The sequence below is a fragment of the Rhinopithecus bieti genome, unplaced genomic scaffold (genome assembly GCF_001698545.2).
Source record: "Rhinopithecus bieti isolate Rb0 unplaced genomic scaffold, ASM169854v2 scaffold_2574, whole genome shotgun sequence".
NCBI classification, from domain to species: Eukaryota; Metazoa; Chordata; class Mammalia; order Primates; family Cercopithecidae; genus Rhinopithecus; species Rhinopithecus bieti.
The window spans coordinates 6568278-6581021 of NW_016804493.1; the positions used below are offsets into that span (position 1 = coordinate 6568278).

Genomic DNA, 12744 nt, shown 5'->3' on the forward strand with positions numbered 1-12744 from the left:
GGCTTCGGGGGTTTTAAAATGAGGATATTTGAAACTATTTCTTTAATGGTTATAAGACCATTTGGATTTCTTGTTTTAAAAAAGTTAGTTTTGGCAAGTTGTATTGTTCTAAGAATTTATCCATTTTATCTAAGGTTATTCAGAAGTATGTTTTAAAATGTCTAAGCCTGTGTTTTTATTTACTTGTTTGTTTCTTGTCATCTATTTGCTATTGATTTCTGACAGAACAGATTTTTTGTTGAGATTTGCTTTAAGCCCTAGTATACAGTAATTTTTCTTAACTGTTCCATGGAGCCAGAAGATTTTTTTTAGTGTTCTACATATGTCAATTATATTAAGCCTATTAATGCATTCAAATTGTCTATAAGTGTTGTTCACTAGGACTTTAAGCAATGATAGAAATATTCTCTATTTGTTATGTCCATTACATAGCCACTAGCCACATGTGGTCATCAAGGACTTGAGAAGTAACTTGGTTTAGATTCCAGCCTCATGGAATTGGTGCCCTTTATAAGAAGGGACACCAGAGTGTTCTCTCTCTCCCTTTGCTATGTGATCACAAGGTGACTGTCTACAAGTCAGGAGGATAGCCTTCACCAAAACTGACTATGCTGGCACTGTGATCTCAGACTACCAGCCTCCAGAACTGAGAAATAAATATCTCTTGTTTAAGTCACGCACTCTATGGTGTTTTGTTATGGCAGCCTGAGCTCAGTAATATAGTGTAATGCATTATACTTAAGTGTAGAAAATTCAACATTGCTTTGTGACTTAACGTAATTCTTAAATAGTAATTAGGCATCAGCCAACTCAGCCATAGCTACAGATGTCAGGGTTCCTCGGAGGAAGCCTAGACACTGATGAGGCTGGGAAGAAGGAGAAAGAAGGACTCCTTTACCCTTTCTTTCACTTAGCATCTCTGTTCTGAAGTGATTGACATAAAAAGTGTTCTGCTGTAAAAAGCCAGAACACCACTGTGTTAAATAATACATATATATATGTGTGTGTGTCTATTTAAGAATTTGCTTTATCGCCAACCTGATTAATTTATATATCACATGTAATACATCTATTATATTCAATTATAATTATACATATATTTCCAGTTTATCTAAATAAGTGATATTCTTTCTCAAGGAGCAGAGTAAATCTACAGATCTTAGCTATTCGATATTGCCCTTCCTTCAGTGGCAGTGAACCAAGCTGTAGGAATGATGTCTAGAAGAAAAAACAATTCCACTCCTATGACACGGGGCTGAACTTGAATTTCCAAACCTGTTAATAGAAGGACAGAGTAAGAGGTTTCAAGCCCTTCTGAACAGATGCAGGATGGCTTCTCCTAGAGCTACCTATTTCCTCCCCTAAAGGATGATCAGTTAGAAGCTGGTGATGAACCTGTGGGCAGAACCTCATGGCAAGACAACAGCCCCACAGGAACAGTCTGCCCAGTCTGTGGCAACAAGTAGGGAATACTGCCCTCCTGTGATGGTGCTGTGGCCTCAAGAAAGAGGTCAATGGGAAAGAGTAACAGGAAGCAGGCTTTGCTGCCAACATGCTCTCTGGTGGGGCCTCACCCAGTTAAGGCAAAAACTAAGAGGATCCCTGAGGTTCCTGATGACTCTGGTATGGAGCCAGCCAGGCCAAGGAAATCCTCAGTTCCTGCCTGAATCAGGAACCACTGGCTATCACAGGCAGTTGGGGTGTGATTATCACTAAAAACCCCCTGTAGGGCAGTCTCAGGATGAGATCCCCCACCTCTAGCAGCTCTCACATTCAGGGACTCAGAATAAGGCTGGAAGCCACCACCCAGAGGCTCCTTCCCTCCACCCTGCACTCAGCCCTCTAGGGGCAGCAGATGTCTCTTCATGCTGGGACTGATCATCTAGCCCGCCCAGCAGACCCCCATCAGTGTTCCCACCAGATTTCTTCACTGGGTAATATTTGCAAGGCTGAAAAGTAGAGGGCAAAGTGCTGAACTGTGGAACAAACAGTAGCTGTGGATTTTTATGAGCCTCTTGTTTTCTCATTCAGCTTATAAACTCTTGATGGGAAAAGACTGTGCTTCCTACTTGTCCCCACTTCACCCCTTTCTCTCCCTCTCCCTTTCTCTTGCCTCCCTCCCTCCCTCTCTCCCTGTCTTCTCTCTCTGTCTCCCTTTCCCTCCTTCCTTCCCTCCCTCCTTCCCTCCCTCCCTTCCTTCCTTCCTTCCTTCCTTCCTTCCTTCCTTCCTTCCTTCCTTCCTTCCTTCCTTCCTTCCTTCCCATTTTTATCTAGTGCTTATTCTGGGTGCTTCCCTTCCCTTATTTGTAAAATCACAATAATAATAGTGTTTCCTAAATAGCTGCCACATAAATAAGGTTACTGAGAATATGAAGTGAAGCCATCTTTGGAAATGTCTGGCACAGTCACTGCTTATCCACCCACCTTGTTCCCCATGAGCAGTTTCCATGTTTGTCTTTGGGGGCTCATCAATTTCATGCACAGCAATAAGTCTTATTTATCTTTGTAGTCCCCATCGCACATGGCACAGTGTTCACGTAGAGTATTCAGAGAAGGTTGATTTAAAAATAGATATATAGTAATAAGATATACAGAAAAAATGGGCTTTGATATGTCAGTAGAAGGCAGTGGTTAAAACAGAGGCTTTATGGTCAGTCAGTGCAGAAATGGGGTCTTGGACTTCTCAAACGAAGATATAGAAGTGATCAAGAAACATGAAAAAATGTTCATCGTCACTAATCATCGAGAAATGCAAATCAAAACCACAATGAGATAATGTCTCATACCAGTCAGAATGGCGATTATTAAAAAAATAACATGCTGGTGAGGTGGAGGAGAAAAGGAATGCTTACACATTGTTGGTGGGAATGTAAATTAGTTCAGCCATTGTGAAAGCAGTTTGGAGACTTCTCAAAGAACTTAAAACAGGGCTACCATTTGACCCAGCAATCCCATTACTAGGTACAAACCCAAAGGAATATAAATTATTGTACCAAAAAGACACATGCATTTATATGTTCATTGCAGTGCTATTCACAATAGCAAAGACATGGACTCAATCCAGGTGCCCATCAACAATGGATTGGATAAAGAAAATGTGGTACATAAACACCATGAGTACTATGCATCCATAAATCATGCAGCAACATGGATGTAGCTGGAAGCCATAATCCTACGTGAACTAATGCAGGAACAGAAAACCAAATACTACATGTTCTCACTTATAAGCGGGAGCTAAACACTGAGCACACATGGACACAAACGGGGAACAATAGACACTATGAACTACTAGAGGGGGTAATAAGGGAGTGGGACGTGGGTTAAAAAACTACCTGTTGGGTAGTGTGCTCAGTACCTGGGTTACAGGATCCATACCCCAAACTTTAGCATCATGCAATATTGCCATGTAACAAATCTGCACATGTATCCCCTGAATTTAAAATCAAAGTTGAAATTATTAACAAAAAGAAATGGGGTCTGGGATCTGCTGTGTGGACTCAGGTGCCTGGATCCCTAAAAGCAGGTATTCATCCTCACTCTCTGGGGTTGCTGCATGACATGTAATGAGTTAGAATGACGCCTGACATGGTGGGTACTCAATCATTGTTATTGCTATTGGTCAAGATTATGGAAGCTTCCTCTCATTGCTCCCAATAGCTCCATGTTGAAGATTTGGCCATATACATCTGTCTACAGGAAATATTTCCTACTTGGACATATTCTTTGTGCTCTGGAAAGCTGTTAAAAGACATTTTCCCTAGGTAAAGATGTGAATTGTTCACACTGTACCGATGGTCTTACTCTAAGGCTTCAAAAATAGGCAGGTTGCTTTTCATACAGAAAACAGGAAGGTGCCTGCACAGCTGGTGCTTAGGGCTGCACGGTGACGGGGCTGTTCTGGGAACGAAGTCTGGTTGTGAGTTTCTTTTCCACAGTGCCTGAGGAGTAAAACAGCTTATCATGTTTCAGGGCATTGGTAAGGTGGTCTTGTTCCTCAAATACCCTTCCACACAGGTGGCACCTAATTTCATAATTAGATGTCCATCTCTTTGGATTAGGACTAGCAAGGGAAATGCAATGGGCCTGATCAGTCATGAAGGTGGAATCTTGGTTCTTTGCTGCCCAGCATCCACTTGCCTTTCTCTGGTCGGGGACCTTCCATTTCCCTCTGGGAACTAGCCTATCTCTGACATTCAGCCTGGCTCAGGAGTAGCAGTAAGTCCCCCAGACCATAGTTGAGGGACATAGGATTCGACCAGAGCCAGTGAGTTACAGCAAAACCTTTCCCAGGACTGTACTTCCTCCCGCTAGACTGGAACCTGGCATATGAAGAGCTGGAGCTGCTGAGTCATCTTGCAACCATGTGCGTATAGGACCTGACTGAGAATGGAGGAAATATGGCAGAGGGCAGAACCGAGGGATGATGGAGGAGACACTAGGTGCAGGTGATGTTATTCAAGTCCTGGATCAAGCTGTGCCTGAGCCTGAACCTAGACTTTCCAGATGCATGAACCAACAAATTCTGTTTTTGTTTTCCTTTTTTTTTTTTTTGTAAGTTGGAGTCAGGATTACTATTGCTTACAATCAAAGGCTTCTAATGATATGGTCATTAATATAGGATCCATTTTTAAAAGTTGCTTGGCATGGAAGAGAGTAAAGGGAGCACAAGAACTCAATGCTGGTAATGTTGGAGGCTCTGAGTAGGTGGGATAAGGGACATCCTCAAGATGTCAATGTTTGAATCCCTGGAACCTGTGAATGTTACCTTATATGGCAAAAGGGACTTTGCATATGTGATTAAGTTGAGGATCTAGAGGAGGGGTGATCATTCTGGAATATATGAGTCAGTCCAATGATCTAACCACAGGTGCCCTTATATGAGGGAGGCAGAGGGCCATGCTCCTCCAGAGAGGGGAGAAGGGGATGCTAGGCAGTAGGCTTTGAAGGTGGAGGAAAGGCCAGAGACTAGGAATGCAAAGAATGAAAGGAACAAAGCTCTGGAAGTCAGCAAAGGCAGGGGATTTTCCCTGCAGCTTCCAGAGGGAGCAGAGAGAGAATGACCCTGTCCATACCTTGGTTTTGGCCCAGTGAAACTGATTTCAGACTTACGGCCTCCAGAACAGGAAGAGAAGAGATCTGTGTTGTTCCAATGGCCCCAGCTTGTGATCTGTTGCAGCAGCCACAGGAAGTTGCTAGGGGGAGGGCCCCATTCCCACTGGGCTCACTCTTGGGGCTGTAAGTCTGTCATCCTGGCTCAGACACAGTAGGGAGAGAGTCAGGGAAGAAAGGGGGCTGAGGGGGCAGAAAATGGACTGTGGCCCCGATTCTGTTTCCCCTTCGTGACCCTTTTGCCCCCTCCTCAGGGCTGTCTTCCCTCTGGCCCCAAGGCTAAATGCTTACTTTTGGCTCCAATCCAAACTTTTCTCTGGGAGGTGAAAAAGAAAAACGCGAATACTCGAGCTCACAGCGTTCTGAGAGGTACAGAGCTGGTGAGGAAGACAGGGATGTTTATAGAAGGGACAAAAGCTTAGATCAGTGAGAGGCACCTGTGGCCCTTGGACCCTGTGAGGCTTCCCCACATCCTGAAATGGCCTCAGACTGATTGTGGGAGAAACGATCTCAAAGTTGCCTCTGGGGTGCTCAAATATGGCCTGGTATCAGCATCAGAGAGGCACTCATCTCCTCAATTTCTTCAATAACAAAGTGGCTGTTAGCATCCTCACCACATTCCTCTGTGGAAGGCACCATTATTATCCTCCTTCATTTCACACAAGAGCCGAGGTTCAGGAAGGCTCAGCCACCCAGCAGGGTCACATGGGGCAGGTGGCTGAGCTAAAGTCTGACTCGCACACCAGCACCCTGAACTACCTGGGGACAGCTGTGGTTTAAAGAGTACTTAGTGCCTGCCCTTGTGGGGTTCAATAAAACAATGCTTATTCTGAAAGAAAAAAATAATCACATTTTCCCTAAACATTTTTATTTTCTTATTGGGCCCTTGGGCAGAGCAAGCAACTGCCTCTAAGCCAAGGTCTGGCCTTATCTGGCTGCAGAGAGGAGTGATAGGCAGGGAGGGGAAGCCTACCTGGCCCTGGCCCTCTTGAGCCACACACAGGCCACGGTGAAGTTTGGCTAAAGCCTGGCTTTGGCCTTGATTAATGCAGCCTGGTATAAGGAAAGGATTTTCTACTGTTTGTTGGAAGTAAAAGGAATCTGGGTCCATCTGTGGTTGTCTAAGGACCCCAGAGCTCCTATAGGAGGACCTGTAGGAGGCCCTATAGGATTCTGGGGCTGCTTCACTTAGCAGCATTTGGTACAAAGGAAGGCACCCTTAGAGAACCTAAAAACAGCCACCAATTTGGGAGTGCTTGGCATGTCTCAGGGACATATGCATGTTATAGATACACTTCATTTAATCCTCATAGCAACTCTTTTAGACTACCATTTTACAGGTGAGTCAACTGCGGCACAAGGTCACATGGCTAGGAGCACAGCGCTTGGATTCTAACTAGCCACGTCTGACTCTGCAGCCCAGGACCCCAACTACCACTAACACACCACATCTTAGAAAAGTTCCACTTTTGGACCAGGAACAGTAGCTCACACTTGTAATCCCAGCACTTCGGGAGACCGAGGTAGGAGGATCACTTGAGCCTAGGAGTTTGAGACCAGCCTGGGAAACATAGCAAGACCCTGTCTCTACAAAACAAACAAACAAACAAACAAACAAACAAAAAACCAGAAATCAGTCAGGTATAATGGTGCATGCCTGTAGTCCTAGCTACAGTAGTCCTTGGCTTGAGCCCAGGAGTTTAAGGCTGTGGTGAACCAAGATTGTGCCACTGCACTCCAGCCTGGGTGACAGAGTGAGACTTTGTTTAAAAAAAAAAAAAATCCACTTTTGAAGCAACAGAAATTGAGGAATGATGAAGACACAGATGGAAGCATCCAGAAAATGAGGCTCTTCCTCCAGCCTCCTTCCAGGGCTTCCACCCTCCTCTTCCAATCTCCATATTGGCTGGCTGGCGCTCATCATAGAAAAATCAATGTGAGAATAACATGTTCCTTTGCTGCAGGACTTGGCTCCCCTTAGGCCTTTGTATTCGATTTATTTACAATCTGATTCGGAAACAAAAAGCCAAAGCTGTCCGTGGAGACCACTTGGCCCACATGTTCTAGGTTCTAGCGCAGCCTCAGCTCCCCCGCTCTGAGACTGGGTAGAGATGCCAGCCAAGCCAGAGGCCGCTCGGCTCCCTGAGGGTTGGCTCTCTAGTCTGGCCTCTTAAAGGTAAAAGCTGGTTCAAGTGCACTGTTTCCTTGCACTTCTCTTTCACACAGGTGCCATGAAGCATGGTGTTCTTATCAAGCCGATCAGTTAGATCGAAGAGATGGACCTAATAAAAGGGTGGCTCCTGCAGCAACGGCTCTGTGGGCATGAACGCCCAGCCCTGGCACTTCTTGCCAGCTTTCTCATTACATGCAGATGTGGGAGGGGGAGACTGCCATCCACCATGGTTGACCCAGGTTCCTGTCACGGGCACAAACTCATAGGCTTCAAAGGCAAGGGCTGCCTTTTCCTCTTACCGAGGACTTATTTAGCATGCATGTCCATTTTACTTCTTTCTTTGTTCTTAGATGTGACATGAGGGCCAACTTGGGGAAAAAATGTGTGCTCAAACAAGAGGGATGCTTTAAATAGATAAGTGAGAATTGCCTACAAAGTCACATGCACACACATGCATGCACACGCACTGCAGATGTATTGTGTTGTGAAGGAACATGAGAGTGTCTAGGCAACCTCAGACCTGCCCAATAAAAGAAAAAGAAAACCCTCTCTTACACTTCTGTTTCTTTTGCTGACTGTAAGGCTTAGAAGAATCCTAACTGGATAAGAAAGGTTAGTGTTGGTGTATATCTGATAAAAGTGACCTTTAGTCAGAGTGGTTTATGTTTTTCAGACGTCCTACACAGAGACAGTCTGTCTGGAAACCAGGTGGCTTTTTTTTTCTCTTTTTGTCTATTCTAGGTGACATTTATGCCTGGAACCTTTCTATTTGGCAGGTGCCAGGAAGCTGAGAGAGAGGAATCTCAAGCCAGGTATGAAATGATCTCCTTCTCTCTACAAATACCAAGGTGGAAGCAGCTGATTCACCAAGAAACACCCTTTGAGGACGTACTCTGTGCTGGGGACTGTGCTGGGCTCTGGGGCTCCAGAGGTGACAGGGCAGGTGTGCTTGGTGGCCTCACAGGGATTAAGAGATGCTGGGAAGATGGACACTGAGCCATAAGTAGAGGTGTGATGTGAGTCACCAAGGAGATGGGGGTACCAATGTCCATGATAGGGGCTCTGGCCTAAGGATGGGTCTTGGAGAAGGTTTTCCTGCAGAAGGATGGTGAAGCTGAAGTCTGAAGAAGGGGCAGGGACAGGTAGGTAGGGCTGGGGAGGAGCTTCCAGCAAAGAAGGGGGCAGTTGGACAGGAACAGCACTGGGCAGGACAGAGGCCGGTGTGTTGGGTAAACAGAAAGGTCGGTGCCGGAAGAAGAGAGCGAAACTGGAGTGGAACGCAGGGACCAGCACATGCTGAGCCTTGTAGAACAGAATACTCTGTACTTGATTCCAAGAAGCACGGGTAGTTATGAAAGGCTTAACACCATGGCAGTGTCATGGCTACTGATGGGAGTAGGAGCTCTGGTGCATGGCATGGAAGCAGAAAGCCCAGGTAGGGCTATGACCATGGTCCCAGCAACAGGCAATGGTGGCTTGAGCCAGGGTAACAGCAGTGGAAATGAGAATGAGGTTTTCAGAAGGCAGAATAGGTAGAAGTTGGTGGTGGATTTGATGGGGTGGGTGGGGTTAGAGAGAGGAAGAAATCCTAATGCCTCCCAGGAGAGCAGTGATGTCGTTTACTTGGACAGGGTGCTCTGGAGGAGAGTTGGGGGGTGGCAGGGAGGGAACAGAGATTATGTAGAACACATTAGGCATAGATCACCTGGGAGGCATCCAAGGGATGTCCAGGAGGAGATGTCAAGAAGGCAACAGACTTGAAACTCAGCAGAGGGGGCTCGGTGAAGATAGGCACTGGGAAGCCTCGGCAAAAGAAGCTGACTGGAGCTATGGGGGTGCGTCAATTTCTAGGAAGAGAAGAAAGCCTAGGATGGAGCCCTCCATCCTTCTACTCCAGTGGATTTGTTGCTGGCAGAGAACTGAGAAGTTGTTGAGGGGACAAGAGGAAAAGCAGGTGAATACGGTGCTCTGCAAGCCGAGAAAGGAATGTATTTCAGGAAAGTGGGGTTGGTCGCTGTGCTGAATGCTGCTAAGTGTTATCTTTCTGAAAAAACCTCTGTCACCTTCTTGATTACAAATCTCATCATTACCTCCAAGAAAGAGCGTTAATTCCTTCTGGAATACCAGGCCTCTCACACAGTTCTGCCAATATGCCTCTCCACACTCATCTCCCATAACTTCTCCCACCCAGTGAGGTCTGCCCACCAGCCACACTGACATACCCTCTGCCAACACCATGGTAGGAGCGTGTCATTTGCTCTCCAGCATCGATTCTCCCTCTGTCAGTTTTTGTTTGGTGATCTACCCCATTCCCACCCCCTCCAGTCCATCTGGTTCTGAGATCATGATTCACAGCCTTTGGTGTGGGGCATGTGGCCAGGTCAACCATGATGAGTGCGTCACCCTCCCCTGACAGTGACTGATGAGGAGTGGGGACAGAAATGTGACTCAGTTGGTCTGATCAGAGTGAATCTCCTGGAAGTTGTGGGAGAAAGACCTCATATTGTTTTCCAGTGGATCGGAGTATAAAAGGACATGGCCCCAGCAGTGCGGGCAGCCACTAAGTGATTAGGAGAGAAAAGCTAATCTGGGAATGAGGTTAACACATGAAACTGAGCAGAGCTGAGAGGCAGAGAACCCGGCTCCAATGATGACATTGTATGATCCTCGCTTTAAGCCAGGCCAGAAGCCAAAATGAATCTGGAATTTTGAGTTGTGAAAACCAAAGAATTTCCTTTCCTTTAATTTTGCTTAGGTCAGGTTTTCAATGACTTGCAACAGAGTGAACACATGAATTCTAACTAATAGATAACATGCTTTTCCTGTTACTCAGAATGTCTTCCTGCCTCTCCATCTGGAACATTTAACTGTGGCTCCTCAGCGTAGCCTTTTCTGACTTCCCTGGGCACAGGCCTCCCACCCACAGAGCCCAGCATGGCCACAAGTCCACTTTGGTACACGTCTGCTTTCCCCACTGGCCTGAGGACAGGGGTCACGTCTTGTTCACTTTTATATTGCCGATTCCTCAATATGTGGCTCACAGTAATCACTTATCAAATGTTTTCTGACTGACTCTCTGATTGAATAAATGAAAGAACGAACAAGTTATAAGCAGAGGCTCAATATCAAGACATAGGAAGATACTGAAGAAAGAGAAAAATGGTTAAATAAATGCTTAAACCAATGAAAAATTAAGTGTATCATCTTCAGCAGTGGCCAAGTACATTTTCAAAATTTCATCCCTTTAATTATGAAAGTAGCCTCTCAAAAATAAAAAAATAAATGAAACATGTCCTTGCTCCCAGATGGAATAAACTCATTTAGCTATGTTACATCAGAATCACTTCACAAAATCCGGTATTTGAAGTGCATTAGGTTGGGTTGGCTGATTTTCCCATAATTATATTAAATGTTCACCATCTACAGAATTTCATTCCAAACCCAAACAGTCCCTGGCACTTAATGAGCTGACTCCAATGCTCAGGCCCAGGACTGGCTGCCGGCTTCAATGCTTCGCTAGGTCATCGTTAGATGTCTACGGAAGACATTCAGAGCGAGCCATCGTTACCGTGGTAACAAGTGCAGGAGAGAAAAGGGTGACTGTCATACATAAGATGAGGATTATGGACAGGAAGCACTGACAAACCCCTAAGGAAACAACACAAGTTTTCCTCAGTTAAGAATGGCCGTTCAATATTCACATGCTAAAAACTGAGTGTCACAGCATCTAACAAGGAAATATATAAAGCCCATTAGTTCTGGTTGCCAACCAAGAAGAAAATGCAGCAATTGCTGCCTCCCACTATTTTATAATTATGTGTATGTCTATACATATACATAAATGAATCAGAACAGAAACCCATTGAAATATGTAAAACAGGCAACATGGAGCTCAGTGTCGCACATACTCAATGTAGGGTCCTACTCAGTCTGTGCTTTGAGTTTGAAATGCTTTTCAAGAAAATTCAACAGCAACAAAACCAAAAATAAACAAATGTGACCACATCAAACTAAGAAGCTTCTGCACAGCAAAGGAAAGAATAGAATGAAAATTCAACCTACGGAAAGGGAGAAAATATTTGCAAACCAGATATCTGATAGGGTGTTAATCTCCAAAATATATAAGAACTCCTACAACTCAATAGCAAAAAACCACTAATAACCTAATTTAAAAATGGGCTAAGGACTTAAATAGACATTTCTCCAGAGAAGATCAACAAATGGCAACAGGTATAGAAAAATGTTCAATATCATTAAATATTGGGGAAATGCAAATAAAAATCCCAGTGAGATATCACCTCACACCTGTTAGGATGGCTGTTACTAAAGAAACGACAGACAAGTGTTGGTGAGGATGCGGAGAAACTGAAACCCTGGCACACTGTTACTGGGAATGCAAAATGGTGCAGCCACTATGAAAAACAGCATGGAAGTTCCTCAAAAAATTAAAAATAAAACTACCATGTGATTCTGCAATCCCACTTCTGGGTATTTATCCAAGAATTGAAATCAGAATCTCAGAGTGACATTAGCACTCTCATGTTCATTGCAGCAATATTCATAATAGCCAAGATGTAGAAACAAGCTAAATGTCCATCAACAGGTAGATGGATAAAGAAAATTTGTGATATACATACATACAAGGGGCTAGAATTTTGTTCAACCTCAAAAAAGAATGAAATTCTGCAATATGCAATGACATGGATGAGCCTCGAGGACATTGTGCTCAACAAAATAAGCCAGTCATAGAAAGATACTGCATGATATGGTTTGGCTCTTTGTCCTCACCCAAATCTCATCTCGAAATGTAATCCCCACATGCTGAGGGAGGGACCTGATGAGAGGCGACTGGATCACGCAGGTGGCTTCCCCCATGCTGTTCTCATGATAGTGAGTGAGTTCTCATGAGATCCGATGGTTTAAAAGTGTTTGGCAGGGCTGGGTGCAGTGGCCCACACCTGTAATTCCAGCACCTTGGGAGGCTGAGATGGGTGGATTATCTGTGGTCAAGAGTTCAAGACCAGCCTGGCCAACATGGTGAAACCCCATTTCTACTAAAAATACCAAAAAAAAAAAAAAAAAAAAAAAAAAAAGAAAGAAAGAAAGAAAAAAAAGCCAGGCACCTGTAATCCCAGCTACGCGGGAGGCTGAGGCAAGAGAATCGCTTGAATCTGGGAGGCAGAGGTTGCAGTGAGCCTAGATAGCGCCATTGCACTCCAGCCTGGGTGACAAGAGCAAAACTCTGTCTCAAAAAAAAAAAAAAGTGTTTGGCAGTTCCCCTCTCACTTGCTGTCTCTCCTGCCATCAGATTGAAAGATATGCCTTGCTTCCCCTTCACCTTCTGCCATGACTGTAAATTTTCTGAGGCCTCCCCAGCAATGTAGAACTGTGAGCCAATTAAAACTTTTTTCTTCATAAATTACTCATTCTCAGGCAGATCTTTATAACAGTATGAAAACAGA

At 44.7% G+C, this 12744-nt stretch overlaps 1 protein-coding gene across 1 annotated transcript in view; it reads right to left on the bottom strand.

The window, feature by feature from the left end:
* The window catches only part of HYDIN (HYDIN axonemal central pair apparatus protein), a 442332-nt gene that overhangs the window by 193118 nt on the left and 236470 nt on the right, over positions 1-12744 (bottom strand). The gene's annotated exons all lie outside the window — the stretch shown is intronic.